This window comes from Melopsittacus undulatus, chromosome 3 (genome assembly GCF_012275295.1).
Source record: "Melopsittacus undulatus isolate bMelUnd1 chromosome 3, bMelUnd1.mat.Z, whole genome shotgun sequence".
NCBI lineage: Eukaryota > Metazoa > Chordata > Aves > Psittaciformes > Psittaculidae > Melopsittacus > Melopsittacus undulatus.
This window is the reverse complement of record NC_047529.1, coordinates 18,565,330-18,592,359: the sequence shown is the minus strand read 5'-3', so window position 1 is coordinate 18,592,359 and position 27,030 is coordinate 18,565,330. Positions and strand designations below refer to the sequence as shown.

The 27,030-nt window shown below is 44.5% G+C and overlaps 1 protein-coding gene across 3 annotated transcripts in view; it reads right to left on the bottom strand.

The window, feature by feature from the left end:
- RUNX2 (RUNX family transcription factor 2) overlaps window positions 1-27,030 on the bottom strand; it is a 222,708-nt gene that overhangs the window by 39,960 nt on the left and 155,718 nt on the right. The gene's annotated exons all lie outside the window — the stretch shown is intronic.

Sequence of the window (27,030 nt, the reverse complement as noted above, 5' to 3'; positions counted from 1 at the left end):
ATGCATGTGGTGACAGTGTGTGTTGGGTACACACATACTGAAGCAGCATCAACTCTGCTGATACTTTTACCATTACTGAATTAAAATAGAGCAATTCTACTCAAAAGCACTAGGGTTTCAATTGTGTTACCCATGAACAGAGAATCATAGGATCACCAAATGGTTTGGGTTAGAAAGGACCTTGAAGATCATCCAGTCCAACCCCCTGCCATGGGCAGATGCACCTTCCATGAGACCAGGTTGCTCAAAGCTCCACCCCAGGTGGTCATGAGCACTTCAGGGGTGAGGCAGCCACACCTTCTCTGGGCAGCCTGTGCCAGTGCCTCATCACCCTCGCAGTAAAGAATTTCTTCCTTAGATCTAAACTAAATCCCCCCTTTTCAGTTTAAAACTATTACTCCTTGTCCTACTGCTACAGGCCCTGCTACAAAGTCTGTCCCACATTTCTTATAGCCCCCCTTTAAGTATTGAAAGGCCAACTCATAGCATAGCACCAGGTGTTACCAATGTAACACCTCTGTAGCCCAGTCTAAATTCAGGTTAACTCTAGCACAGTTAAGAGAGCCCAGAATGTAAAGCAACTAAAATAAAACCCCACATCACCCCAGCCAAAAATACAATTCAGAGCTACAAGGCTGAACAACACAGCCAATAGCCTTCATATCTGAATTATCCATCTGGATTTAATTTGATGTAGGAGGCTTCTTCTCCTCTTTTGAACACTTGATTAATGTCATTATATACTGATCAGCTTTAGCCGCTTTCTGCCTTCATGATGCCCATCCCTTTGCAGCAGGAAAATAAATGAAATTTGATTTGCAAAGCCTCTGAGGCACTTCGGGATAGTTCCAGTGGAGATGGACAGTGAAGGATTCTGCATGTGTTTTTTGCTATTTGGGACATGAACTGCAGGAATGGCACATTGCTGTAGGCGGCTGTTACCACCACGTGTTTGGTGCCCCTAAAGCACTGAAGAAGTGCTCTGCAGAAACATTATGTGTGGGAAGTAGATAGCTTGGAACGGAATCTTCTCTAGTTCAGTGATGGCTGTGCCTCAATTCCCTACACATCAAGGCACTATGCATCCTTCTGGGTGCTAGCATTATTAATAAAGCTCTTATTGCTGCTTTACAGACACCCTGGATTCCACTTTTGGAGGTGTCTACGTGCCTGCAGAGGTTGTCTAGCACAGAAAACTACCTGTCTCCCTTGCTACCACCTGGGGTAGTGACCTACCTCCAACAATGCTGGGTCCTGAGGCCACCCTGAGGGATGTGGGTTCCTGTCCCCAGTGCTGTGGGTTCTCTAACCACAAGATGAACCACCTGCTGTAGTCCTTCCAGAGCCAAGAACCACTGTGCTGCAGGTCAGCAGGTGTAAAAGGTGGCAGGGGAAGGGATCCCAAAGCCCAGGGAATGGGGCAAGGACAGAAAAGCAAAACTGAAAAAGAAACCCAGTGTGTGTGAGGCTTGTGGTTGCATATGGGTAAGTGAGCAGGTCTCCTGAGAAATCCCTCAGGCAGGCAGGCAATGATGGTGGGATGGGGCCACCCTACATCCTGGGGAGGCTCCTGGGGCAGCGGCAGTGTCGTGCCCCAGTGTGGCTCCTCAGAGGGGTGGCAGTAAGGATGCACTTAGAAGGGTTCACAGACTCCATGCCACATCTTGGAGTGCTCTCTCAAAGACACCACAGCAGCGTGCACAGCACAGGACCGCAGTGGCCTGCTGCTCATCAGCACTAGCAGTCGCTTTCTGACTCAAGTGACTGGAAAAGGATTGGGCTGCCATGAGGAGAGGGCAGTGTGGCCACCAGACAGGACAGCATTGCCGCACTGCATCACTCATCTGTACCCACGCCCTGCAGAATCCTCGATGAGCATCCCCCAGCAGAGATTTCATTGGACTCCTCCAGCAAAAACAAGCAGGGGAGATTTTTATCACCACAAGTCATGTTTCTAAGCCTGACTTTAACAACAACCCCTTTCTCCAGCTACTAAAATAGCAAAGGATGACCACCAGGATTTTAATAGTCCTTCAAAACTAGAAGCTGGTGGAAGGTAAGAGATGCAGAAGATCCCAGCCTTCAGGGAGTGGGATTTAATCAGCATTTTTCTGAGCTCTTGGAAAATGACAACAACTGATCCTCAGACAGGGGTGTAAGGACCAGCCTCTCCAGCAGTTCCTGGACAAAGCAAGCACTGAAAAACCCAGAGTAGCACAGGTTGTGTTTTTCTCCTCTCTGATGCTGGGATGCTGTCAGGTTGCAGTGTGGCCAGGGAAGGATGAGTGAGACCAAAGAGACGTTTTGGCTGTGTCTGTGTGGGAGTGCAGTGGCGGCGGCGGTTGGTTTCGGTTTGTGTGAGCTCGTGTGAGCAGTGGGTCTTGCTTACGAAGTGGCTGTGCAGGAGTGTGGGTGGCACAAAGTGGCTGTGTGTGACAGACAGAGTGTGGGTTTGGGGCTGTGTGGCTGTGGTATGGAGAGTGTGTCCCATAAATGCTTCTACTCTTACAAGGAACAATATTGTAACAACAAAATAATACTAATAGTACTAAAAATACTAATAATACTACTAATAATACTACTAATAATAGTCTGTTGGGGGTGGGAGGCTGCAGGCTGATACTCCAGTGGCTCCCCAGCCCAGTTTGTGCCACAGCAGAGCCAGAACATTCCCCAGCTATAAAGGCGACCAGAACGTGCAGTTGTTTCTCCTCAAACCAAAAGCTTGTGTTTGGAAACAAGCAGCACTTTGTTATATCATCCCAGCTTCTGACCTCGGACAGCTTGAGACCAAAATGGCTAGTGAGCCTTTTTTTTTCCTTTTATACAGAAAAAAAAATCAAGCAAATAAAAATAATCCCATCCTCATTTCCATGATTGTGAAGATTTCCCCCACTTTCTCCATTGTCATTTTCAAGTAAATGTCAAAGCCAAGAGGTTATTTGGATGTGCATCAGCATGACTGATGGGTGAAGTCAACTTCATTTCTCCTGGGCCTGTGGGCAATAAAACCTCTGTGAGCTTTGCTGGGCAAGAGGAGATGAGAGATCTTTCATTTCACAGTGTGTCCAGCTGTTGGGATGTGATTAAGATGCATAAGGAGAGGGACCCCTCCGAGCTGCAAGTGGGCACAGCAAGCTTTTCAGGGATAGCTCATCCCCACTTCATAGCCCCAGTGAGCTTTACCAATGCTGGCCTTTCTATTGATGATTAACACTGGAAACCGAGTTAATTCATAGGGCCTAAAGCAGATCACTGAAACCCTGAGTACTGAAATATGCCTCATTTATCAGCCTATCTCTGTCTTCGTATGATCTACACGATAGGGATGAATATTAACTTCCTTTGAAGAAAATAAAGCGAAGCAGCCACATGTTTTACCTGGCAAACATATGCAGCAGTGATTCATTCCAAGAACGCTCTGAAAAATCCCCACCTCACTTTTACCTCTAGGAAATTCCCTTTTCATGGGAATGAAAATCGCAGCTCCCACACCCACAGATCGCAGGGCTTGGGCATTTCGAAAGGCTAGAGATGCTTCATCACAGCCTCACTCATTGAGATTGCTCTGTGACAAGCAAAGCATAAGCAATGCTTTCCCCTAACCAGATTGTATATATATTTTCTTAACCAGTGCATTTTTATGGTGGGCTTACGCAGCTTCCTATGCTCCTGTTGTTGCTTTTAATTTTTTTCCCTGATTCGGGTGAAACCCCTGCAGGAGGAAATAAAAAAAATTTTAAAAAAAAAGGGGGAGAGAGAATAAATAAATAAATAATGAAGAAAATGTTTCTCTTTCCCTCTCGATGTCAGGAATGTATGGAAAGCTTTAGGCTGCAGCAGTATTTTGACACTGCGCGCAGTACTGCTCCCCTCCCCTATTCCTTTGAGGTTCATCTTTCAGACCACAGCTCTGTTCCGCTGCCAACTCGTTGGAAGTGTTTAGTGACTGGAGAACTGTTGCCTGCTCTCTTCAGAACTTCACACTTCATTTTTCCAGATCCCTGCGAGCAGCAGCAAATATTTCACCAGCCTGGTTTGCCGGCTACCACCATAAATCAGACTTAGGACCCAAAAAAATATCCAGGCCTGTCAAGGCATTAAGCTTTTATTTTCAGGCAGGATCCAGTGGTAAATGAGGGCTTGTATTTTCATTTAAAACTGTAAAGGGATTTTAAGGATTGTCGTTGGACAATGGCCAGATTCAAAAGATACAATGCAGAATGTAACTGGTTAGAGGAGATTTGAAAAAGTCTTAAGTATGAAAAATTACTTTTCTTAAAGGTTTTTCAATGAAATATGAAGCCAGACTTGAATTTCATAAAGGCTTTGGCATAGGCTGTTTATGAGGAAATCAATTGGGAAAGCAAAGAGGACAATGCTCTTGGGCGTTTGAGGGGGCATTTGTCCCCTTCAGATTCACTGAGCAGAGATCTGCCATGGGTATTACAGGAGCAATGGCTAGGAAAAATGTATCAATCACATATTATTCACTTTAAAATTCTGAGATAAAATAGGAACCTGTATAACACTGTGGATTTGGGGAAGTTTGTAAGGCAAAGATGCTCAGGAAACTTGCTTTTCACTGCCCAGGCCAGAATTAGATTGCAGTAGGGGTTTTTTTATAACTGCCTCTTGAAGCAAACAACCCCAATTCCCTCAGTCTGCTCTTCATTACCCTAGACAAGCAATGAATAGAGACTAGGTGGGGAGTCTATGAGCAGGGCTTGATTGCCAGCATTGTCACAGGCTTGCTCTGCGGCCTTGCACCGCTAGGATTCAGCAATCTGGTAGCTGTAGAGCTGTATACACATGGTCATTTTTTTACATGGCAATAACTACCAAACTCGTTTGCACAATTCAGCTTTGAAACATGCCACAAAGCTTCCAGGCAAAGCTGAATATCAGCAGAAATTGTAAACCAAGGCACTGTCACAAGTCCTATGGTTCAGTTTCCCCCATACCTGAGAAACGAAAAGGCTTGACCCAGACAAAGTGATGTGGGGTAGAAGTGTTGCTTTTCTCCATTGCTGCCATCCCAGATCACCTTCTGGCTAAGCCCCCTGATGTGGGGAGAGCAGAGGTCTGTTTCCATCTTTGCTCCATATTCACAGCACTATCCAAAGCAGGTTGGTTCAGTATTGCTTCCCTGGAGGGACAGTTGTGTCATTCACTGTGGCAAGGTGTTTTGAGGACAAGCCTGTTGACACTTGCTTGGTGACAAAGCAGTACAAAACTAAAATTAGATCTACTGGGACCTTTTTCCCCTCCCCACTGGGGAAGTATCCCTTCCCAGACTCAACATTAGACTACACCACTCTATTTGTACAGCTCCTGAGATAGCAACTCTGACTCCCAGTCCCAAAGAAATAGATGAGGCAGTGACATCTGCATATTGTGTGCTTCTCCACCTCCCCTAGTGCCTGCAGCATGGGCTAGCCAAGACAAGTGCCAGTGTTCACAAATATCAGCTACTCAAGCCCCTGAAATGCCTCTCCTTCACTCTGAGCTGCTCGGCAATGCCAGCATCCTCATTGTTCAAACACATGAGGGAGTGACAGCAGCTTAACAAATCGCTTCTCTGTCAGCTGAGCCTCTGTAACTGTCTGTGCATGTGCCCCTAGGCCACCTCAGACGGGGATTAATGTGATTTAGCTGAGCGTGTGTTCAATGCTGGTTTAGGCTGTGTCACTTTGCCTCATAAGCCGAGGAGAATGAAAGCACGCTCACAGATCATCCCTGTCCTTCAGCCTGCCAGGAATGGGGAAGGTGCTGCCCACACTCAGTTGTGTGTCTGACCCATCCCATTTGCATGACCTGCTCAGGGTTATGTACAGATTGTCCCTGAAGAGCGGCTCTGCAAAGGCATTTTGGTAACTAAGGGATGTCAGTCCCCGGCTGCTTTCAAAGAACCTCGGGTTCAGGGCAAGCTGAAGTTTTGGCATACTCTAGCATTATGGACAGCGGGTGCACTCCCAGAGCTGTTTTTTTCTTAAGAGCAAAGCATTGAAGCCATAGAAGAAATGTCCTTATGGAGCTGTACCCGGCCTTTGTTCCTGTTTTATCTCGAGGGGCTGACTCCAAAGCAGATGGCATGCCTGAGATAAACTACATAATTTAAGATTTCTTTACATAGCAAAGATGCTGCACTCAGGAGATGGTACTTGGGGTGCTCTTTGCACAGTCTGACTAGAGGCAAGGGGTCTCTGGAGATCCCCCACCTCCCACAGTGAGGTGAGGGCATTCCCTGCCGCAGGCATTGCCAGCTCCCCCAGTAAATACCAAAGGCTCCCAAGGTCCCATTGCCTCGTCTCCCATGGCTATGTCTGATCTGAATGGTTTCCTTTTACATTTCCCCACCGGTGCCCGTATTCTGTGCTGCTTATTGCCTGCTACCTCTCGCAAAATTTCCCACCTCCTCTGACCTTGCTACTGCTGCGTCTTGGGTGTTCTGCATTTGAGGCTGCTTCAGCAGTAGGCTCTGAGTCAATTAATTTTCCAAATCACAGCTAACTCAGCAAGGCATTCATGAACGGCAAGGTGGGGAGGCCAGCCATACTTCAGGAAAAACAAGAAAAAAGGAGTTTAGTTTCCCAATTTAGCCTGGCATGTAGCAGGGGTGGCCAGGAACTGGCGCTGGCTGTGAAGCAGGATAATTTTCCAGGTATGCCGAAAGCACAGGCACCATGCTTGGAGTAAAACAGAAACAAAAGCACCAGCCTTTCCCCCTGTGGCAGGATCAGACCCCCAGCAAAATTGCTTCCTATGCTGGGAGCTGACATAAGACTCCACACTTCCAGGCAAATAAACACCTCTTCATTTCAGTGGCTATCTGACACGGGTTGAACAGAGGGCAGGTCAAAGCTTATAGCTTCTTTATATTTTTAATAGCTATGAACACACTACTGGTGCTTAAGAAATACGCTCGTTAACAATTGACGAGCGTGAAAGGGCAGCTCCGTGGTTAAGGCGGGAAGCTTGGTAGAGACCGGTTCCACCCCTGCCTCCACCACACACTTCAGAGGTGATGTGGGGGCAAGTGACTTTGTTCAAGTGTATAAACAAGTTCCCACAGGGCGAGGGTTGGAGGAAGCTACAGCTGAGTCATCTCCATCATAGAATCACAGAATCAGTGGGGTTGGAAAAGACTGTTAAGATCATCAAGTCCAACCTTTACCACATCACTGCCAAGTCCAACACTAAAACATGTCACTAAGGGCCTCATGTACACTTTTTGAACCCTTCCAGGCATGGGCATTCCACCACTTCCCTGAACAGCTTCTTCTAATACCTGATCACCCTCTCTGTGAAGAAATTTTACTAATTCCCAATCTAACCCTCCCCTGGCACAACCTGAGGCCATTACCTCTTGTCCTATTGCTTGGTTACTTGGGGGAAGAGACTGACTCCCACATTGCTACAACCTCCTTTCCTGTAGCTGCAGAGAGTGATAAGGTCCTCCCTGAGCCTCCTTTTCTCCACACTAAACAGCTGCAGGTCCCTCAGCTGTTCCTCATCAGACTTGTTCTTCAGACCCTTCACCAGTTTTATTGCCCTTCTCGGGACCCGCTCCAGCACCTCAATGTCTGTCATGTAGTGAGGAGCCCAGAACTGAGCACAAGATTCAAGGTGTGGCCTCACCAGTGACAAGAACAACGCCCTGGCCCTGCTGGCTGTGCTATTGCTGGTACAGGCCACGGTGCCATTGGCCTTCTTGGCTGCCTGGGCACAAGCTGCTCATGTTCAGCTCTGTGAATCAGCACCCTCAGGTCCTTTTCCACTGAGCAGCTTTCCAGCAACTCTTCCCCAGCCTGTAGCATTGCATAGGAGCTTTGTGACCCAACTGCAGGACCTGGCACTTGTTGAACCTCATACCATTGACCGCAGCCCATTGATCCAGCCTGTCGAGATCCCTCTGCAGAGCCTTCCTATCCTTCAGCAGATCGACGCTCCTGCCCAGCTTGGCGTTGTCCACAAAATTGACTGAGGGGGCACTCAAACCCCTCATCCAGATCACCAGTGAAGATATTAAACAACACTTGCCCTAATACTGAGCTCTAAGGAACACCACTAGTGATCAGTTGCCAACTAGATGTGATACCATTTACCACCACTCTTTGGGCTCAGTCATCCAGCCAGTTTCCAACCCAGCAAAGAATACCACTATCCAGGCCATGAGCAGCCCATTTGTCCAGGAGAACACTGTGGGAGACAGTGTCAGACACTTTACTTAAATCCAAATAGACAATGTCCACAGCCTTTCCCACATCAACCATGTGGGTCACCTTTTGTAGAAGGAGATCAGGTTGGTCAAGCAGGACCTGCCCTTCATGAACCTGTGCTGACTGGGCCTGATCCCTCCAGTTTCCCACAATAGCTTTATGATCTCACATCTGCTCCATGACCTTCTCCATCGCAAGTGCATTTCTTCTCTTCTTGATACCCTGGGAGCAGCCTGCTCCTCCCTAGCACAGTGTATGAGGACTCAGTTCCCAACATTTGTTGTCAGTACCTTATGTTAACAGGCACACCCAGGTACAGAGGCAGAGGAGCTCACACCCTTATTCACCCTGAGGCAACTTTTTTCATGTGCTCCTACCTGAGCAGTGGTGTGGCCGTAGCCCGGGTAGGTGCATCCCCACTGCCTACCCTGGGTCAAAACCACAGTGAAGACGTGACACCACAGCCTCCACACTGGGAAGCCATGAGCTGATTCCAGAAACAGGCATCTACTACATTTTCAAGGGCCACACTACATCTGTATGATGTTTAACCTTCTTAACTTGCCCAGAGCCAGTTTCATCCAACTACACTGCTGTGCGTTGGTGTGTAGACAGACTTTCCTTCACCTCCATCGCCCCTCACTTCAATAAGGTTAATAGCTCTCTCCTACCTACCAGATGTGTGGCAAAGATAAACACACCATGGATCGGGAAGCATGCAGACACACTGATGATAGGGTGCAGCTAAATGCTTTAGAAAGATAACAAAATAAATAAACTTTGCCACATCAAGAAAAAAGGACCAGAGCCCATTCTTTGGACAGAAGGCAAACGGGCGTGGCTTGGCCATCTCCACAGTATTCAATTTAGCCTCCAGATCAGGGTGATCTGGAACTGTCTACTGGGAACGATCCATGGCCTATGCTGGCTCCTGAGCTGTGCCAAGCATTGTATGGGAGAGTCCAGGCCAAAAGCCTGCCCAGGCCTCTCCTAATGATTCTGTTAGGGCAAGTCCGTGCTAATAATGATGATTGATACACCCATTGAACTGTTTAATTTATTAGCATAGAAGTCCCCTTTCAGACTGGTTTTCACCACTGAAATGCTTTTTCTTTGGATAGTCATCTTTATTGTTATCTTTTCTTTGCCCATCACAGCTCTATACTGTGGACATTTGCAAGAAAATGAAACTTTGTGCTCATATGGCATCAATTATTTCATGTAATCTCTGCCTTCTTTCCCAGATGGACCACCTCTTTTTTCCTTTTCCCCACCTCCTTCCTTAATCCAAGGAAAACAGGAGTGATTTTCATTAGAGGATCTGAGAGCCTCCTGCTCCTGTGATTAGGCTCACCCATTTGATCACAGTGGAGTGGGTGTAATATCAGAAGATGTTGAGTTAAGGAGGAGGAGGTAGGTGATAGTGAGCAGATGTGTTCCCACAGCAGGTTGTAACACTGATACATACAAATTGGGTATCTATAAGGGGGCTAAGTCCTGATCAGGGTTCCTGCTAATTGTTCCAGATACTCTGGTGTAAATATTGAATTTTGAAGCATTACCAGTTGATTTCTGGGAAGGGGCGGTGTTGGTCAGCTGTTTTGTTGTGGTACCAGGAAGCCCTAAGGCAGAAGCAAAACTAGAACTGGAAAAAAATCCCATGAAAATTGCCTCCTATAAGAAACTGTGATTCAATTTGACTTTACACCCCACCCCCTCATCACTCCATCACTCCCCAGCCTCTAAGAAGGCTTTGACAAAAAAAAAAAACAACACACTTTCCAGAAACAAAAGAATTTCTTTCGAAACCCCTGTTTCAGAATTTAAAAAAAAGAAAAGGATTTTTGTGTCACACTACAACTGCTCTTTTGATGTATTTGGGTAACTCTGATTTCTTAATGCTTCTGTAGTGGTGCAAATATAACAAAGCAGAGAGATGAAGTCATTCGATACTGTGGCAAGATGTTGAATAAGACCTAGTATAGTAGATGAAATAGCCTATTTATTTGTTGCATATCTTTCATTTAAAAAACCCAACCAAACAACAAGCACAACCAAAAAAAACAACCCAAACACCAAAACATTAAAAGCTGTTGTTAGCACAACTAGAAGAGTTTATCTTAATCCTTAAACCAAAATCTACCCTTTAGGTGATGTCATATAACAGTTTGACTCTGACACGTAGTACTGGCATTTCCTGTAAAATGGGAATAATAAAGACTGTAGGTCTTGCTGAGCACTTGCTCCACACATATGTAGACACATGTTTCTCCTCCTACTTCCCCACTGCCTGTAATCACTGTTCTGATGAAGTGTGACCAATCCAGAAAAAAATTATTATGTGGGACGGTGGATTCAATGGAAAAACATAATTTATTTTCCACCCAGCAAAATCCTTTCTGTTACTGCTCCTTGATAAACTATGGTTTGTGTTCTTTTCAGAAGCCTCAACAATGGCAGACTGTGCCTTTTCATCACTTGAGAGCTTTTGCTTTCGGTCGCTTGGCTATAAATAGGAAAGTCTTTGTTCTGCCCCCTTTGGATCACAGCTACAAACATGAACCATGGAGGACACTCCAGCCTTTCCATGCTTCTTGGTTGTTCTCCTGCGAGAAAGCAGCCGCACAAACAGGCTGCTTTGTTTGTACTTTCTCTGAAGTCGCAATTTCTTCCACTAAATGTTTACACATTCCAAAGTCAAGCAACTTGCCTTGCATCTTGGGAACCCAGTGCTGGTGATTTACGTTACTTTCAGGAAGATTTGGACATGTATATTTAATGGGTTCAGTTAACAAGTTAATTAGCATGTTTTTTTCTCAAAGCTAAATGGTTGTTAAATCTAGCTAGCATTAATTTTGGTGCTAATGGGAACATTTTCATAGAAACCAAATTTAGAGACGGTAGAAGGATCCTGGCTTGGCACATTTTCAAGAGAAGGGCTTGATCCAAAGGTCTGCACACAGTCATGGGATTTTTTAACCTCTGTTTCAGCAAGTTTGGAGTCAGATACTCAGCTTAGGTGTAGACTGTATAAGAGAGGGCAATCTGACACTTAGGGTCTATAGTGTCCCCAAGCCTGACCTGGAGGACGTATATCTAAGATTCAAAGTCAAAGATAATGGTGCCTTCAGTCCTTTGAATCCCAGTGCTGGATAATCATAGAATCATAGAACAGTTAGTGTTGGAAAGGACCTTAAATTCATCTAGTTCCAAACCCCATGGGCAGGGACATGAGCAACAGGCTGAGAGTATTAGAAGCTCCTGAAAATCCTGATGCCTGGTCATGACTGGCTTGGTCCAAGACTGAACCACAGAGCAAGGGACAAGCAATTTGTTCTTCACCTATGTTTTCATGCAAGTCTCCTCAGTTACTCAGTTCAGAAGCTCTTCCCTGCCTTGGTTTTATTTCTCTTTCAGCTCAGCCTCCTTCTCTTTCTTTTCTTTCCTTTCCTTTCTCCTTTTTTTTTTTTGGTACAAATAAACTAAGTTCTCCAAACCATGTGCATTACTATCAGACATTGCTTTGTAAAAAACTTGGCATAATTTCTGAAGTTTCCCTGTGTACACTTTCCTGTTCATGTATTTCCGTCATCCAGGTATCATCACTCAATAACCATACTGTGGCTGTAATGCTTTTCACATGGAAGGAATTGTGTTTTATTGATGGCAAATGTTGTAATGCACTTTCATGTCAAGATGAAAATCTGAAAAAGAAACTTTTTTTAGTGTGTGCTACATGAAACCTCTACACTGAACCAGGCTGTAGAGAAAATATATTCAAGTACACATATGCTATGACTATATATAGCAAATTAAACAGTCCTGGCATGCAAGAATGGGCACAAGAACACATTTTTACTGAAAAATATTTAGCATGGGCACAGTTTAGCAGCACTCTCCCAAGCAATTTCCAGGCATAGACCACATGTTAGCAAAGCTAAGGACCACTCTGAATAGGCATTTTGGATGTGTCTGCTCTCTTCTAGGGCCTAAGGGTATTTAGTGTTCTGGATCTAACAAAAAAAGGAGAGGATCAGAGCCTGAGCCCAGGCACTGTTTGGTTCATGCAGCTGAAGTGATCAAGCCCACCATGGTCCATAAGCAAGGACATATCTCCTACATTGGAGATACTCAAGGCCTGCCTGGACAAGTTCCTGTGTGATGTACTCTAGGTTACCCTGCTCTTGCAGGAGGGTTGGACTAGATGATCTTTCGAGGTCCCTTCCAACCCTTGGGATTCTGTGATTCTGTGACATGTTGGGGATGTCATACTCCTACCTGCCACCTGATTTCTGTAATCACAATACTGACCAAATGCTGTGTGGGTCACTTTGATGATTGTTTTATTTGGCTAATGGGTGCTTGGTGAAGCTCTGGAACCTCATGACAAGAGGTTTGGAGCAACCTGCTCCTCAGGTGCCAACCTGTTTCCATGGTGTGCAGCGTAGCCAGCTATAACAAAATGCCTGCTTGGAATCAAGGGGCAAACTACAGAATGAAGGTAGGGACAGCAGTGCCTTTAGCTTGTCATTACCCCACATCCAGCATCACTCTGCACAACTGATTGATGTCCCTCCTTCTGCTTCTTATGGAAATACACAGCCTGGTCAGAGTCCTTGGTTGGGTGCCAACTGCACCCAAGCCATGGCTCTTGTTATTGCCAGTGCATGAATCGTTCTCTGGTTATTTTTTGGGTCTCTTGCCCTGCAATGAACTGGGAGCAATGCTGCTGAAATGTGTAAGACCCATCTTCATACTGGTTGTCTCAGTTCAGTACCCTGCTGTGACCAGCCCTTGGCTCCCCTTCAAATGTCCCAACATGAATGAGAGTTGTCCTGGAGTGATTTTAGCCTGATTGAAGCAAGAAGGTTCAGACACCTCTTAAGAGAAGATTCCTGGGATGTTTCCAACTTTTTTTTTTCTTTTCAAATGCAAAATATTTAGCTACACTTGAGAAAGCATCCAAGTCGATGGCTGTTTGTCTGAAGGAACCTTGAAGCTTTTTTTGAGGTTGGATTGTCTCCTCAGCTCAGTCACCACCTGTGCATTTACTTAATATTAGTGAATTTGCATCTGATTTATGTACCAGAGAAGCAGGATTACCACCTGTCTCAAACGCTGGAGAAACTGCCCTTCTCCCTCTTTCTCTTGGAGCAGTTTTTTGTTTGCCACTGAGAGGAAAATGAGAAAACTCAACCCAAAGCCCAGTTCCTGTCACTCACCAGGACCAGTTCAAAGGCTTTCACTATCAATAGTAACTGCTGGGGCAGTGCATGGAGCTGGCAAATTTTTTTACAGAAAAAAACCCACTTTCCTGTTTAAAATTATAACTCACTATTTTTGTGGAGAACTATCAATTTCAAGGATTGAAAAATAATTTGGACTTCAACACCCAGAACTGTTTTTTCAGCCACATGGCATACGAAATCTGCTAGCACTTTTTTGTACCTCCTCATGGCCCAAGACAGATGCCTCTGGGCTTCCTTTGCAGTCAGTAGGGAGAAATACATTTCTAGAGCATCTCATCCTAAAGTGGGTAACTAAACTGGCTTAGCTCAAAGTGTTACTTTCCCTCTATTGACTATAAAGTTAGTGAATGTAAGCAACTAGCCCAGATGGGTAAGTCTCTCCTGATGTAGGTCAGATGACCCCTGTCTGGCCTCTTTTGGCTCCAGCACTGATCCATCTGCAGCAGTTCTTCCCAGATAGCTCATCCCCACCTTGGGCTGGGCTTTGGGGGGATGGCTGCTATGTGTGAATATTAATTAGTCAGTGATACAGGTCCTGGAAATATTTGCACCTGGCAAAGCCAAGATGGAAATGCACTCCTGCCTCCTCCCAAGGGCATATCACTGTTGGTACACCTGCCCTCTTTCCACTTTATTTTGTCCCTGGCTCCATAAATCTTGCTTTCCTTTCCACACTGCAGCCCAGCATCAGGAGGTGTGAATGCTCCCGTTCACTCAGCCAGAAGGGAAAAATTAGATTTCCACAAGCTCAGCTTTGCTAAAGCAAATGAACTCTGTGTGTTAGGAGGTCAGTGCAACAGGCTGGATGTCCTGGCAGATGTCAGGAGTGCAAAGGACAGACCAAAAGAAGCCCAGATTGTGCAAAGACATAGCACCCATGCAGGCAATCCTGATAAGAGAAAAGCCTTCTGCAAACAACTAGGAGAGCCAAGAGGAAAGATCTACTCTCACTCTGTATTATTTTCCTATCTACAGGTTTGGGCTACAGCAAAAACCATTAAAAATAGCCAAAGCTACGTTAACAGATAGATTATTTTTGTGGATGGAAAGAGAGGGCACAAACTTTTCTCTGAAAACACCCACCCAGGGTTCCAGGAAGAGGCTGAAGTCTCTGGTTTCTACAGTGGCTGCCTCTTGTCAGGGGCTCAGGCTGATGCATCACCCCAATTTTAGCTCAAGCCTGCAGAAGATCTGAGGAATAAACCCAGGAGTAGTGCAAGGTGTGCACGAATACACAAGGTGAATGTCACTGGTCCAGGAGTACCACATTCCTGGGCATATGGAAAGTGAGAATTCAAATTGTTTTAAATGAATCATCTTCTCATCTTGAGAAGCAAGATGGAGCTCATCTCATCTGCTGGGCCTTTTAAAATCTTAATTTTCTCCTTCTCTAGTTTCTAGAGCTTGAGTGAGGAGAATCATTCTCTCCTGGTTTTTTGATGTTTATGTTCAACATCCTGAGTTTATTCATAGAGCAACGAGCCTGCCTTTAAAAATCAAGGCCAAATCTAGGTCAAATCTGATAAACATTTTATCTTTTGCAGAATTGGAGGGCTCGGGCATACAATCATGTCATTGCAGTTCAGTGAGTGATACCATGTCAGCTTCACCAATGGGCCATGCATGCTGAGTTGCAAGGGTGAGGCCAAACACATTAGCTTGAAATCTCTTTCACTGGGCTTTCGGTAAATGTGCTTCACCCTGTATTTGCTGACGGTCATCATTTGAGTTGCATTATTTCACTGTTTGTGGTCACAAACCCTCTTCATAAGCTCTTGGTTTTCTATGCAACAAAATTTCTTGCACTATTTAGAAGAAGGAATCAGAAAACATGGCATGTCTAAAGCTGGGTTTATAAACCTAGGCTGGCCAGTGTTGGGTTGCCTGTTGTCCTGTTTGGGGTCCCACTGAGGCACAGTGGGGCTGTTCAGCCTGTTATTTCTTTTGAAGATGATCCACATTCAGAAGAAAGTGGTGCATGGCTCAGGTTTCTCCCATCAAAAGAGTTGGGATATGGCAAGAATGCACCCAGCTACAAATATTTTGATGGCTGGAGAGGAAAAGGGTATTATGGAACACTTCTACTGCCTACTGTGGATTCAGTCTTCAAAATAATCTCATCCCTGAACACTGAAGAGCTGCTCCAGCCCTCAGTACACACAGCACAATCTCAATAGTTCTGTTTCCTTCCAAAGGGGGCTGGAAAATAAAGTTAAAAGCTGCCAAAAGTCAAAGTTAAACCTTTAAACTGGAATAAGGATGTACTTTCTTACAAAATTACTCACTTTATCAACATGGGTTTCGTGTTCACAGAGTTCCTTTCACACTCATGGAACAGCCTGAAATGTCATTGGCTATTCATAGAAGTTGCTTCTATGCATGAGTGAAACAAGGTGGTCAGGATGTGACAGCCTAGACACAGTCAGAGAAAAAAAATGCAAATAATGAAACTAGATTCATGTGGTTCAGCCCTTTTCTTCTGCTGTCTTCATCATCTTTGCAATACTGCTGTGATGGCTGATAAGAAAACAGGGGGTCAAAGTGTCAAGAAAACAGAAGCTGTTTCCTTTGCTTCAGATACTAAAAGCAACATCTCCTGGCTTTCTCACAGCTTGGCCCAACCCAGACTGTGGCTAAACTTTGCTCAGGTGGGACTGAGAGGTGCTGGCTGCAAGGAGGAGGCATTTGCAGGACAACACATCCCACCCATTAGCACATTACAAAGCCTGGGACATCTCATTTTTCCTCGCTGCTCTGGTTTTCTGCACTGAGCAAAAGGCTATATACCATTTCTTCCACTCCAGGGAATATATGCAAAAACTTTCCAATTATAGTCAATGCAAGTTATCCCTAACTTATCTGCTGGGGATGGAAAAAGTCTCTGTAAAAGATCTGCCACCTCTACAAGCAACCCACTGACCATGCAGTTTGCGATGTTCTTGCTATTATAACTTGGGGCTCAATACCCAGATTTTGTACTGAAATATAAGTACAGAGTCACAGACTTAAAATTCAAGCTGCTGAAGTCTCAGGATGTAAACTTGTTAGAAGAGAAACTGTCAGGCTTGGGGAGGGAGGGCTTTTTGAGGCAGTTGATTAGATCAAGGGATAAAATGCTAAAGCAACTGCTAAAACTAAAAGGACAAAAAAGACAAACTACACAGGAACTGTAAGTCCTGTAAGACAACAAATGCAGTCTGAGAACTGAAATTCATAATTGTACTAGATAATAAACATTACTGATATGACAGAAATACTGCTTTTATGACACTTAATCTTTTCCTTCATCTCTTCCACTGCAAGGTCCCTCTCTGCTCTACTTTTATGTCTCAGATAATTTATAAAATTACAATAAACTCAGAGAAAATTTCCCCAGTTTCTACAGTTTCCTTTTATTTAGAGTCTTAAAAATTACTTGGCCAAGAGCTTGTCATTTTTTTTTCAGCTGTGTTGTTTTGTCTACTAAAGATGTTGCTTTGTCTCACTGATACTCAGTGAACTGATCTCCAACACCAGAAGTATCAAATACTGGAGTTTGCAGAATGGCAGTGGGATACATTACAGCTTGAATGAACAAACCACTGCCAAAAGGAGAAGTCATCTTCCCCCATTTTCTGAAGTCTTCAAAACAATCTGGAAACCTCCAGTCCAATCACACAATCTTGGTCCCAAAGTGGACGGTCTAGCTAACAACCAAAGTGCTGCAGCAATGAAGAGTGCAACAGTAACAACTGTTAGCATTGCCACTACTTAATTACCCAGATGACCTTCAAAACTGTACGGTTAGAGGCCAAAATTCTTCTTTTTCCTAGGAAACAGAAATCTGTTCTGCAAAGAGAATGTTTCCTCATGCAAAACCAGAGGTAAATCCTACCTCTTCATCAGCACCGTCTCACCTGATGGTGTTCTTGGCAGGGCCAATTTGCCTTGGACCACACACATGGGTACAAGGTGCTGATCCACTAGCACAGCAACCAAAACCACATAAAGCCTGAAGGTGAATTTTAGAGTGCTTCTCCCAGCAAGGAAACTGGAGTTTTCTTATGTTCCACTTAAAAATACCTGAGTATCACGTAAGTGCTACAATAGTGCATGAATACATATATAGATGAAAAAAAAAATCTATAAACTATTGGCCCTAATCCTTAAATCTCACCAAATTAGCTCTTGACTTAAGATCACCTTTGAGCACATCTTGGGCCATGTTCTTTTCTCTTGGTCATCTGCATTGTGGAGGATAACCATTCTGGCATCTAGCTTTGGTTTCTGAATTAGCAGTCTGTATAACACTTCTCATATAGTCTGTGAAACCTTTCTAGGGCAATTTAGGGATTAAGTTTCTGTTTTAGGAATGAGATAATCATTGTCCTCAGCCCTGAGCTCATTGGGAGGTCTGACAGGTCATCTGGCAGGTGAGAAGCCACAAGGTAGGAGAGAGTAACATTCAAGGCTCTGCTTCCCACTGTTATCTTTGTAGAAAACATTCAGGTGGCTTTTACTGGCTACAAAAAGAAAACCAGTAGGATTCAATTCTATTATTTATTACCTGAAGCAAATTATTCCTTTGTGTATCTCGCTAGTAATGTTTTTAAACTTTTATTGTGAACCTAAAGAGGGCAAAGTAGAGTGGACACTATAGCATCTGTGGCAGAAAAAAGAATCCCAAAAATGCAAAACCCTTTTCTTTTCAACTGGGACTGGTGTTGACCTGTTAAGGAGAAATGTATTACTGGTAAAGTATTGGCCTTTTCCAGAAAAATGGCATCATAGCCTTTCAATTCTTTGAAATTTGCCTTGTCACAAATATTGATTACTAAGAAACATTGATTTCTTAACAACAGCTATAAAGCAGCCAAAAACCCTTGGAAGAAAAACAACTGTATTTTAAGCTAAAAGAAGTAACTAAATAACAACCACTTTTCCTAAATAAACCAGGAACTACAGGATTGATAGTAAGACCAACTCCCCTGTCCCATACATGTTTTTACCCATTTGCAGTACTACGACAAAAACCACCCTTGACTTACAAGGTGGTAAATACAGAGCCCAAATCATATTCATATTCATATTAAATAACAATATTTTCACTAATGCCTATCTGAAGCATTACACAACTTTCATTAAGTACCCCTCACTTCCAGACACTTGAGAGTGAGCTAAGGAAACATTATCAAAGTGAACTACTTCTCATTCAGGGAGGCAGCTGAGAATTTGGTTAAGCCCTTTCTCACACTGTATGTGGCTGTGGGTATGTTTCTGAGCTTCCCATCTTCTGTCTTTGAGGTTCAATTTCTTATTTGCTGTTGCACAAAAAAGTTGACATTTTGCAAGGCCTGCGGTCTGTGGTCATTCTCATATCTAGCAGGACACCTTTGCAAGTTCAGTCATATCCTTTCCATTGTCAGATGTACGTATTCATGGGTCTTGAGGATCAAGGGGCAATAGCCCATTGAGCAATGAGGGATAATTTTCCCTCATTTTGTTCCACACCACCTGTGTGATGCCAAAAGGACACAATGGGATGGAAGAAGCCTGGTGTGCACCAGTGATGGGCTTAGGCTACAGACCTAGGAAAGGGATATATCCCTTAGTGAAGTTTGTGGGTCAGGAAGGGTTTATAATTAAAATACTTTAAGATACTTAGAATACTTTCATAGAATAGAATAGAATCGTAGACTCATAAAATCACAGAATCATAAAATCGTAGAATAGTTTGGGTTGGAAGGAATCTTCAAAGTTCATCTAGTCCAATCCCTCTGTAATAAGCAGGGACATCTCTAACGAGATCAGCTTGCCCTTCAGAACCAAATCCAACCTGGCCTTGAGTGGCTCCAGGGATGGTGCATTCACCATCTCTCTGGGCAACCTATGCCAGGATTTTACCACCCTCATCATAAAAGGATTCCTCCTCACATCTGGCTTGAATCTCCCCTCTTTTAGTTTAAAAATATCAGCCCTCATCCAAAGTAACTGACTCTCAAACATCTGTCAAACAAAGTTGCTAAGCCACTGTCCATCATATTTGAAAAATCATGGCAGTCAGAGGAAGTTCTCAATGACTGAAAAAAGGGAAATATAACCCCCATTTTCAAGAAGGGGAAAATGGATGATCCAGGGAATTACAGACCAGTCAGTCTCACCTCTGTGCCTGGCAAAATCTTGGAGCAGATTCTCCTGGAAGGCATGCTAGGGCACATGAAAAACAAGGTGCTTGGTGACAGCCAGCATGGCTTCACTAGGGGAAAATCCTGCTTGACCAATAGGGTGGCCTTCTATGAGGGGGCTACAGAACTGATGAACAGGCGTAGAGCAGTTGATGTCATCTACCTGGACTTGTGCAAAGTGTTTGACACTGTCCCACATGACATCCTTGTCTCTAAATTGGAGAGACAGTAATTTGATAGATGGACCACTCAATGGACAAAGTACTGGCTGGATGGCTGCATGCAAAGAGTTGTGGTCAATGGCTCAATGTCCCTCAGGGATCAGTGTTGTGACCGGTCTTGTTCAACATCTTTGTCGCTGACATGGACAGTGGGATTGACTGTGCCCTCAACAAGTTTGCCAATGACACCAAGCTGTGTGTTTTGGTTCATACACTGGAGGGAAGGAATGCCATACAGAGGGACCTTGACATGCTTGTGAGGAGGGCTGATGCCAGCCTCATGAAGTTTAACCATGCCAAGTGCAAGGTCCTACACCTGGGTCGGAGCAATCCCAGGCACAGCTACAGGTTGGGCAGAGAAGAGATTCAGAGCAGCCCTGCAGAGAAGGACTTGGGGGTGTTGGTAAATGAGAAAATGAACATGAGCCAGCAGTGTGCACTCACAGCCCAGAAAGCCAACCGTATCCTAGGCTGCGTCAAAAGGAGTGTGGCCAGCAGGTCAAAGGAGGTGATCCTGCCCCTCTACTCTGCTCTTGTGAGACCTCACTTGGAGTATTGTGTGCAGTTCTGGTGTCCTCAACATAAAAAGGACATGGAACTGTTGGAACAAGTCCACAAGAGGGCCACGAGGATGATCAGGGGACTGGAGCACCTCCCATATGAAGACAGGCTGAGAAAGTTGGGGCTGTTCAGCCTGGAGAAGGCTGTGTGGAGACCTCATAGCAGCCTTCCAGTATCTGAAGGGGGCCTACAGGGATGCTGGGGAGGGACTATTCATTAGGGACAAGGGGTAACGGGTTGAAACTTAAACAGCGGACGTTTAGATTGGATATAAGGAAGAAATTCTTTACTGTAAGGGTGGTGAGGTACTGGAATGGGTTCCCCAGGGAGGTTGTGAATGCTCCATCCCTGTCAGTGTTCAAGGCCAGGTTGGATGAAGCCTTGTGTGATATGGTTTAGTGTGAGGTGTCCCTGCCCATGGCAGGGGTTTGGAACTGGATGATCTTAAGGTCCTTTCTAACCCTAACTAATCTATGATTCTATGATTCTGTGTTAGCAACTGCAGTGCCAAAGGGCCAATAGTGACATTAAATCTGGCAGAAACTTCTGTAAGTCTATGCTTCTTTAAAGCACGAACTGGATCCAATTTTAGCTGTGCTTTTTGACAGAAAGAGACAAATAGAAAATGTGAACACTAACCCTACACGTTCAACACCTTCTCAGGGAGCAGAAACAGTGGGTGTCTTCAGGACCCTACTACTTCCAGAGAAAAACCAGGATCTGAGCATGGAGACTGGCCTCTGAGAGGACTTTTGTTTATGGTATGCATTCACTTATCCATTTCCAGTAGGGTTTCACCTCTCAGTTCCATGGGCATGGCTGTGAGTCCCCACCAATTTGACTTGAACAGACCTGGGCAGGTGCCATCTCCTCTGAACCACAATCTGTTCAAGTACCAGTGGTTTGTGGTTCCTATCTAAGGTTGTCATGCTGCAGATGACCTAAATTCTCTCTCTCTTCTCCAGATGGTGAGGTCTGATACATGGAGGTGTTTCTGAGCAAGCAACTGGCCCATCACAGGGCACATGCCTGTTCTGCTAACAGGCAGGGTATGCAACAAAACAACCATATACTAGCTGTACAACATGCACGGTTTATTAAACAAGCACACTAAAGCAAAAAGCGCACTAAAGCAAGCATACTAATGCTAATTGGGTATATATCTCTATATAGTAAATAAGTACAGTAAAGCAAATCAGATAAATACATAAGTAAATTACAGAGGAAAACTAGCAATGCATCAAATCATTACTGCATAAAGAGAACAGAGATTAGAAGAAATACACCACCAGTTACCCCCAAAATCATCACCTAGGCCCACACTTAAAGCTAGGACGCCCATTGCAGCCAATGACAGGAATCTCAGGTAATTGGGAAAATCTCTTTCTGGTCCATCCACCCATAGGTGAGGCTTTGGATTCAGCTACAAGATGGTCCTGCTTTTATGCCCTTAGAAAAACAACCAGCTTTATGCCAGATCTCTAACTGGTTACTCATGGGGCCGTGCAGTTTCTCATGATCTCACCATTGTCCACGCCAACAGCGTTGGCCAGGTGCTCTGGTGCGGCCAAGTATGAAGGTCATAGAACAGCTGCACACCTATGCTTTCCTGCCTCTTTCTGACAAACAGTAACCATGAACATAAACATACTCTACTGAATACACTTTGGCAAAAACCATACTTTGTTATGTCTCTCAGTCATGAGTGGGAATTAACTCTCAACGAGGTTCCCATCCATTAGACCTCCCTCAGCCATGAGCAGAGGATCCTCTTTCCATCTTTCACCACAGGTGCTGCTGACCCAGAGTGGGCACAGGGTCTGTTCCACTGGGCCACAAAAACCTGGATCAGCAAATCCAAGAGACAATAACCACATAACACTGCAGTCGTCAGCACGCTATCTGTTGGCATTTTCTGCCATGGAGGAGTTGGTGAGCTGCTCCAGGGCAGCAAAATTTAGCAAAATGCCAGTCTTAACATAACCATCCCCCAAGCAGTATCTTCGCGTAAATTCAGCGCACACGAAGCAAAGTATGTCCTGAGACCTGTTAAATGGAGCAACCAAAATGAGTTCCTAGTTGGAAAGTTACAAAAATAGCAATCAGGGAGATCCTCTTGGTCAGGCAGAGACGAGGAGGTTTGAAACAGCACGTACAAAACCTTCCCTCCCTGGCAAGGAAAACGGTTGCACAAGTTCTCCATAAACATCTTTATCTGCAGTTATTAGCCAGCAATCCTAAACATTGGATGAGTTCTCCCCATGGTTTCACAATGGGTTTTTTCTGGTTTCTAGGAACTGTTTTCGAGGATTGCAATTCAGCATATGAGAAAAATGTGTGAACATGATACACAGTCATTGCTTTTTTCTCTTGGACATTGCCCATTACAGAAATACAAACCATCACATTACCATGTACCCTAGTTTAACAGTTTCCATCCAATACCTATAAGCACATCACAAACATGAATGATTGTACCATGATTTCAAAGATTCCTGTCCAGAAGGCAATGTAGTTTCTATGCTGAACATAAGGAAAAGATGATTGAAGGAGTACTATGTGGAGCATACAAGGCATTTTCCTTAATGCACAGTACAATGCCTTATAAAACCACAGTCCTGTCTCTATCTAGTAGTTTGAGTTAATCTCTTCCAGACAAATAATACAGACTAAGAAAATAAACCAGGGCAGATGAGAGAGTACAAAAAACGATGGAACAAAGATGCCATTTTAAATCACTGGCCCCAAAGCATCATATAACTATTCCCTATGGCAAGGAGCAAGTCAAGGAAATTCCTCATCAACTGGTACTTTCCACAGGTCCGCAAAAGCCGAAGGCTGTGGATTTTGCAGCTCTTCAAAGTACAGGGGGAAATCCCCACCAGCACTGCTCCAAATCCCTGAGTGGTGCAGGTAGTGTTGCTTGACACACGACCACTGAACAGCAAAGGGCAGAACCAGACTGGGTTTTCAGTCCTGCCTTTGAGATCCAGCTGCCAAACGCATTGCAAAGAAAGACCTCTAGAGGTTTATCATACTGGGTTTTTTTTTGGCTTATTCTCCTAGTGTATTCATCTTAAAAAAATCAGCTGTTTTCCTTCTCACTTACACAGTATTTGCAGAAGAGACTTCAGCATCTGGCCTGGCTACTATTAAAAGATGAGAACATCCTGCTCTGTTAGGAGAACACCACTACTGTCAATAAAAGGGCAGAGATTCTTCCTGAGGTCTGTCTGCATTATTTAGGGTTTTTTTCCTTATGCCACAGCCTTTCCTTCCTATTTCCTGGTGTTTGCTAACTGGCCTTGCACACCCTGGAAGCAAGGATAAAAATTGTGCTTTCCTGGGAGAAACTATCTTACTGTATTTGGATTAACAGCATCATTTTCAGCTACCAAGGACTTCTTTTTCCAGCAGCGGAAATGAAAAAGTAAACAAGCTGCAGAGTGTGAGGCACTGCTTTGGTGTTCAGGCTCAGGCTTTATTTGTAATAGTGCTCTGAAGTCACAGCCTGCAGGAATACAAATGAAGGGATGGAAAGAAGTCACTAAGCACTAGACCCCTATAAATGTGCAAAAAAGGTTTAAACCCTTAATACACCCTGTGTGCCCAAACCCAGAGGCAGGGAAAAACCCCAGCTCAGAGACTGGGGGAGAAGTCACCAATTGCACTTTAGGAGGCTGGGGTTAGGTGTTAGGAGAAGCATGGGGATGAGATGCTCTTGTGAAGCCCAAGCTCCACCTCCATGCTCGGAAGACATCAGAACTTGCCAGGTGCAGACATGCTGAGCAGATCTGGTGGCAGTGGTCCTGCATGGAGCCTCCCTTGGACCAGGAGACCCACAGAAATCCCTTCCAACCAGCATTTTGGTGACCCTTTATCAGTAACACCCACATTGACGGGTTGAAAAATGCTGGCGTCCAAAGCCACAGGGCTATTAATAGAGGGACTTCAGCTGATCTCTACTGGTGTAATCACCATCTGAATTTGGCCTCGTGGTAAACATTAATCACTGGCAAGTTGCTGCAGCATATCAACTTTAACATGGGTTGTTTGCTTTCCTTTAAGTGTTGGGACATCCTGCAAGCTCCAGCTGCTCATCCCGAGTGAGCTGACGGGACTGAGTGGCCAAGGGCTGCCTCTGTGGATTGCACTGATCTCTATGTTTCTTCCTGCCCCACTGCAAAGCCTGAGTAAATCTGTTGAGACAGCACAACTTGGCTTCAACTCTGCATTGTGTTTTGACCAGATCAGCAGTCTGGAAACTGGGTCAATTTTTCTAAACATGTGGTTTAGAAATGTGCTGTTTCAAAGGACACTATCCAATGGTATGAGACCAAACATCAGATTTGTAGTAAAAAGTGCTAAACAACAACAAGAGTTCAAAGCTCTCTATAAACAGTCCATGGGAGACCCTGACAAAGTAGGGAAATAGTAAATACTGTGTTCTATATTTAGGGAAACTGAGGCACAAAAAGAGGAGTGCAAAGCTGCCTGGAGAATTGCAGACAATGCTGAAATAACTCAGGGTCAGAACAAAAGCTAATTTGTCTCATCTTTACAAATAAAACCATAGGGATTTGATTTTATTGTCTCACCCAAACTGCAGGAGGGAAATTCAAGTCTGCTTGCATTCCCAGTGAGGGAAATCCTAGCCCATTTGCTACTTAGGTAACACATTCAACACTTGAAACACAGGTTGCATCTACCCTAAGTAATACATGCAGTTAATCTGTGTGCAATTAGCAGGGCAGGCCTGAGAACTTCAATTCTGAGTTATGTCATGGGTTCCAAGTTACTTTGTTTTCACTGCATCAGGTCACCAGATGCTTTTGGAAGCTTAGGCTTTGTTCTATTTGTATCTCACAGTCTTATCAGTTACTGGGGCCAACAGCTTCCTATTCCCAGAGGGGCAAATGCCAATGTCCCCTCCTCCAAGACTATATAAGTATCACCAGGAAACCCCACCTCCATACATCCCAAACTGATACCCCACCAGTAGCTCTAGAGGGGAAAGATTATAATTACAGAAGTCCAAAGACAGACCCTGTGAATGTTAAACATTTACTTTTTTGCTTTAAGCTCATGCTAAATTTTCTTTTTCTCAAGATGTCGAGTAGAAATGCTCAGTTGCTCCCAGTATTTCATCCAGCACAGTCATTCCCATCACCTATCTGAAGATTATGGGTTTCCAGTGGCTTTGCTTGTAATTTTACCCTGTACAGCAGGTATTTCTGGCAAATAACGTTCTCAGCTGTTCTCTGCAAGCATTCAACCAAGTGGTGAGTACCTGAGCTGCAAAGCTGGTCACCCACAATGCATCGTGCCACCGCTCCAAATATATGCTCCAGTGTGTGACCCCGAGTGCTGCAGATCACTGCTGCGACTTATGCAGAGCATTGGCTATCCATGAGCAGTTGCCCAGGAGAGGGATTTCACCCCAAAATATCAATTAATTTCCTTCTGACCACACAGAAGGATGGTAACTGGACAGTGTGTATTATTTCTTGGACATATAACTGAGGTTATTTAATCTTTTTCCCTAGTAAACAGCTTGATGAAGTTTTTATTTGATGCCAGCACAGGACTTGGTGCTGAACCATGAAGTCACACTCTGCTCCTTCCCTTCCCCACCACTGCCCCAGAGCTTGTTTTAGGCACAAATAAAGGTTGGCCTAGGCCTGTGGCTGCCCTGAGCCCTGCTGGGTTTGCTTACAGCCACAGGAAATGAAAAATCTAAACCCAAGGCCAACAGGGAGAGATGGTGTGAGATGCTGCCCGTTGTATGTACACCGCGTGGGACAAATAATGGCCTGACTCCAGGGATCCAGAGCTGACGTTCAAACCTCACAACCCAAAAGCAGAAAACTATTTACTGACACCAAATGATGAAGAAGACAGCAGTCAACACCCCTAATAGGAAGTGCCTTTAACTTATCTCCTAAAAATACTTTGGGGTTGATCACCCTCCACTGCTCCACATGTCCCCCCATTGGGCAGTTGTACATGCTGACCAGTGGTAGACATTTTCCCTCACGAGTGGTTGGTTTCTGACTAAGACAAAAGAACAAGAGTCACATTCTCAAGCTGCAAAAGGGTAAATGAATAAAAAAATTAAAATCGACACACCTAGCACGATGTACAATGGGAATTGCTGCACTGGATCAGCGATGGTTTGGCTTTTCCAACCCTTGTGCTGACCATGTCTGCTATAGATCACAGAATCACAGAATCATTAGGGTTGGAAGGGGCCTCTGGAGATCATCTAGTTCAATCCGCTGCCAAGGTAGGGCCACCTAGAGCAGGTTACACAGGAATGTGTCCAGGCGGGTTTTGAATATCTCCAGAGAGGGAGACTCCAGGACCCCCCAGGACAGCCTATTCCAGTGTTCTGCCACCATCAATGTAAATAAGTTCTTCCTCATGCTGAGATTCTTCTTGTGCTTTAGTTTACGGACATATCCCAGAGAAATGCACCAGAAACCAACAAAAGATAGAAGGATCTCTGCAACTCCTCAATAACCTGCCTATGTTAGTGGCATAACCTGCCTAAGAATTTCACCCTGTCAAACCTCTTTATTCAGGCTGGTTTTAGCTTAGTATATGTTATCTG